Here is a 5,507-nt window from a genome sequence, read left to right as displayed (position 1 = left end):
TCCCGGCTCACCTGTCTCCGTCCTCCTTTCTGGCCACTGGCCATTGCCTCTGGGCTCCATTGTCGCTCTGCCCGGGTCAATCAATCAATCAATCAATCAATCGTATTTACTGAGCGCTTACTGTGTGCAGAGCACTGTACTAAGCGCTTGGGAAGTACAAGTTGGCAACAGATAGAGACAGTCCCTACCCAACAGTGGGCTCACAGTCTAAAAGGGGGAGACAGAGAACAAAACCAAACATACTAACTAAATAAAATAAATAGAATAGATATGTACAGGTAAAATAGAGTAATAAATCTGTACAAACATATATACATATATACAGGTGCTGTGGGGAAGGGAAGGAGGTAAGATGGGGGGATAGAGAGGGGGACGAGGGGGAGAGGAAGGAAGGGGCTGAGTGTGGGAAGGCCTCCTGGAGGAGGTGAGCTCTCAGTAGGGCCTTGAAGGGAGGAAGAGAGCTAGCTTGGCGGACGGGCAGAGGGAGGGCATTCCAGGCCCAGGGGATGACGTGGGCTGTGGGTCCTGCCAGCGGAGAAACCTGGCCTCGCTTCACCCAACGGTTGGTCTGGGAGGGGGAACGAAGGGTATTGGATAGGCTGAGTGAGAGTGGTCTGGCCTGGGGAAAAACATGGAAGAGAAAGTTTCCAGAAAACCCTAAGCAAGTGGGAAAATGTCATCAGTCCCTATACTTTCCCTGCCCAGCAACAACTGCCTCTTCCCTGCCTCCAGGAGGTCTGATGGCTGAGTTAGCCCTATTATCCTAGGACTCTCCCCTTCCTCTCTAGTTGTAAATATTTTTATGTTTGTCTTAAACCCTAAGTGGGAAAATGTAATCAGTACCTATACTCTCCCTGCCCAGCAACAACTGCCTCTTCCTTGCCTCCAGGAGGTCTGATGGCTGAGTTAGCCCTATTATCCTAGGACTCTCCCCTTCCCCTCTAGTTGTAAATATTTTTATGTTTGTCTTCCCCATTGGAGTGCAAGCTCTTTATGGGCAGGGAATGTTAATTTGTTAGTTTGGATTTCCCAGCTAAGCACAGCATCAAGTGGGCTCTCAATAAATGTTGCTACTACCACTACTACTAATAATGATGGCATTTGTTAAGCGCTTACTATGTGCAAAGCACTGTTCTAAGCACTGGGGGGATACAAAGGGATCAGGTTGTCCCAAGGGGGCTCACAGTCTTCATCCCCATTTTACGGATGAGGTCATTAAGGCTCAGAGAAGTTAAGTGACTTGCCCAAGGTCACACAGCAGACATGTGGTGGAGCCGGGATTCGAACCCATGACCTCTGACTCCAAAGCCCGTGCTCTTTCCACTGAGCCACGCTACTACTACTACTACTACTACTACTACTACTACTACTACTACTACTAATAATAATAATAATAATAATAATAATAATGGCATTTATTAAGTGTTTACTATATGCAAAGCACTGTTCTAAGTGCTGGGGAGGTTGCAAGGTGATCAGGTTGTCCCACGTGGGGCTCACAGTCTTAATACCCATTTTACAGATGAGGGAACTGAGGTCCAGAGAAGTTAAGTGACTTGCCCAAGGTCACACAGCAGACATGTGGTGGAGCCAGGATTCGAACCCATGACCTCTGACTCCAAAGCCCGTGCTCTTTCCACTGAGCCACGCCACTACTACTACTACTACTATTACTACTCCTAATACTAATAGTAATAATGGCTTTTATTAATTGTTTACTATATGCAAAGCACTGTTCTAAGTGCTGGGGAGGCTACAAGGTGATCAGGTTGTCCCACGTGGGGCTCACAGTCTTAATCCCCATTTTACAGATGAGGGAACTGAGGCACAGAGAAGTTAAGTGACTTGCCCAAAGTCACACAGCTGACAAGTGGCGGAGCCTAGATTTGAACCCATGATCTCTGATTCCAAAGCTCGTGCTCTTTCCACTGAGCCACGCTGCTTCATTCATTCATTCATTCAATCATATTTATTGAGCGCTTACTGTGTGCAGAGCACTGTACTAAGCACTTGGGAAGTACAAGTTGGCAACATATAGAGACGCTCCCTACCCAACAGTGGGCTCACAGTCTAGAAGGGGGAGCACTTACTATGTGCTCTCTTCTCTTCTCTTAATACTCAATTAATACTTAATACTTAATTCTCTTAATACTACTAGTATTACCATCCTCACCCTCCTACTGCTACTAATCGATAAAGCAATCAATCACTGGTAGTTATTGAGCACTTACTGCGTGCCGAGCACAGTGCTAAGTGCGTGGGAGAATATAATACAACAAAGTTCGTGGACATGTCCACAGTGGAGCTTACAGTTTAGAAGAGTAGTTTACAGTCTACACGGGAGCTTGTTACTACCATTACTACCACTACTATTACAACTGCTACCACTATCAGTCAATCAGTCAGTAGTATTGATTGAGCACTTACTGTGTGCAGAACACTGTACTAAGCGCTTGGGAGAGTACAATATAACAGAGCTGGTAGACAGATTCCCTGCTTCCAACTACTGCTACCACTAAAACTGTGGCGGCTACTACTATCGTCCTTGATGGTACTTACTGAGTGCTTACTGTGTGCATTCTTACCTCCTTCCCTTCCCCACAGCACCTGTATATATGTATATATGGTTGTACATATTTATTACTCTATTTATTTATTTATTTATTTATTTATTTTACTTGTACATTTCTATCCTATTTATTTTATTTTGTTGGTATGTTTGGTTCTGTTCTCTGTCTCCCCCTTTTAGATTGTGAGCCCACTGTTGGGTAGGGACTGTTTCTATGTGTTGCCAATTTGTACTTCCCAAGCGCTTAGTACAGTGCTCTGCACATAGTAAGCGCTCAATAAATACGATTGATTGATTGATTGATTGATTGCATTCTCCGACGCACTAGATGCTTCAGAGAATGCAACACAACAGAGATGGTAGACATGTTCCCTGCCCACATCAAGCAACTACAACTGCTACAGCTACAGCGCTTAGAACAGTGCTTTGCACATAGTAAGCGCTTAATAAATGCCATTATTATTATTATTATTATAAATGTATTTATTTATTTTATTTGCACATATTTATTCTATTTATTTTATTTTGTTAATATGTTTTGTTTCATTGTCTGTCTCCCCCTTCTAGACTGTGAGCCCGCCGTTGGGTAGGGACCATCTCTATAATGTTGCCAACTTGTACTTCCCAAGTGCTTAGTACAGTGCTCTGCACATAGTATGCACTCAATAAATACGATTGAATGAATGAATGAATTATTAGTATTACTGCTACTACTGCTACTACGTGGGACAGCCTGATTACCTTGTTTCTTGTCTTGTCTTACGCCGTCGAGTCGTTTCCAACCCATAGCGACACCATGGACACATCTGTCCCAGAAAGCCCCACCTCCATCTGCAATCGTTCTCTCAGTGGATCGATAGAGTTTTCTTGATAAAAAATACAGAAGTGGTTGGTTTACCATTGCCTCCTTCCGTGCAGTAAACGAGTCTTTGCCCTAGACTCTCTCCCAACCCGCTGCGGCCCAGCATTGGTGAGTTTTGACTTGTAGCATTCACTCATTCATTCATTCAATCATATTTATTGAGCGCTTACTGTGTGCAGAGCACTGGACTAAGCGCTTGGCAAGTCCAAGTTGGCAACTTATAGAGACGGTCCCTACCCAACAGTGGGCTCACAGTCTAGAAGATTGTCTTCCACTCGCCAGCCACTGCCCAAGCTAGGAATGGACCCACTGTTGGGTAGGAACCGTCTCTAGATGTTGCCAACTTGTACTTCCCAAGTGCTTAGTACAGTGCTCTGCACACAGTAAGCGCTCAATAAATATGATGATTGATAGATTGATTGATTGACAGGCCTCTGCTTGACTCTTCCTCCAGTAGTTGAGACTGGTAGAGGACTGGAAACTCTCCAGGTGCGACCCTGAGAGGGGAACTTGTATCTACCCCAGTGCTTAGAACAGTGCTTGGCACATAGTAAGCGCTTCATAAATACCATCCTTATTATTATCATTGCTACTACTACTACAACGGCTTCTGCTATCACTACTGCTACTGCAACTGCTACTATAACTGCTTCTTCTACTACTACTACTACTACTACTAACACTGTTCCTCCGCCTCTTCCTCCTCCCCCAGGCTACCCTTCTGCTCTCGCTCCTTCAACTAAGGCCTCGGCCCCGCCGGTCCTTCAATCAATCAATCAATCGTATTTATTGAGCGCTTACCGTGTGCAGAGCACTGTACTAAGCGCTTGGGAAGTACAAGTTGGCAACATATAGAGACAGTCCCTACCCAACAGCGGGCTCACAGTCTAAAAGGGGGAGACGGAGAACAAAACCAAGCGTACTAACAAAATAAAATAAATAGAATCGATATGTACAAGTAAAATAATAGAGTAATAAATATGTACAAACATATATACATATATACAGGTGCTGTGGGGAAGGGAAGGAGGTAAGATGGGGGGGATGGAGAGGGGGACGAGGGGGAGCAGGTCCTTCAGAGCAGGACGCAGGAATCATGAGCTCCTTCAGAAAAGGCAGGAGGCCCCAAAAAAGCAGGAGGGCCAAGGCAGCCTTATCAACCATTAAGCAGTTTTTTTTTTTCCCAGAACCCAATCTCCAGAGAGCAGAGCCCAAACCATGCTGGCAATGACAGCAGGCATTCTAGGAAAGGGCGGCCTTGTTCATTCATTCATTCAGTCGTATTTATTGAGCGCTTACTGTGTGCAGAGCACTGTACTAGGCGCTTGGGAAGTCCAAGTTGGAAAGTCCCCATCCCCATCTTTCCCCCTGATCCTGTCTGCCCCACCAAGGCCGCGGCAGTAAGACTCCCTGCTGTCTTCATCCTTCCCTCCCTTTCCACCACGCGTGAAGGCCCTGCAGCTGTGGGCTCCAGTGGGAACCTGGGGATAATAATAATAAATGTGGTATTAGAGAAGCAGCGTGGCTCGGTGGAAAGAGCCCGGGCTTTGGAGTCAGAGGGCATGGGTTCGACTCCCAGCCCCGCCACATGACTGCTGTGTGGCCTTGGGCAAGGCACTTAACTTCTCTGAGCCTCACTTACCTCATCTGTAAAATGGAGATTAAGACTGTGAGCCCCCCGTGGGACAACGTGATCACACTGTATCCCCCACAGCGCTTAGAACAGTGCTTTGCACATAGTAAGCGCTTAACAAATGCCATTATTATTATTATTATTATTTGTTAAACGCTTACTATGTGTCAGGCACTGTACGAAGCACTTGGGTGGAAACAAGCATATCAGGTTGGAAAGAGTCCCTGGCCCACTTAGGGATCCCGGTCTTAATCCCCATTTTACAGAGGAGGTAACTGAGACACGAAGAAGTAAAGTGACTTGCTCAAAGTCACACAGCAGACAAGTGGCCGAGCTGGGATTAGAACCCAGAACCTCTGGCTTCCCCACCTGTGCTCTTTCCCCTAGGCAACGGCTGCTTCTTAATGATAGATGCTACGGCGCCTTCCCTCTATATTGGGGCT

The sequence above is a fragment of the Tachyglossus aculeatus genome, chromosome X1, assembly GCF_015852505.1.
Source record: "Tachyglossus aculeatus isolate mTacAcu1 chromosome X1, mTacAcu1.pri, whole genome shotgun sequence".
Classification (NCBI taxonomy): domain Eukaryota; kingdom Metazoa; phylum Chordata; class Mammalia; order Monotremata; family Tachyglossidae; genus Tachyglossus; species Tachyglossus aculeatus.
Note: the sequence above shows the minus strand (reverse complement) of the source record.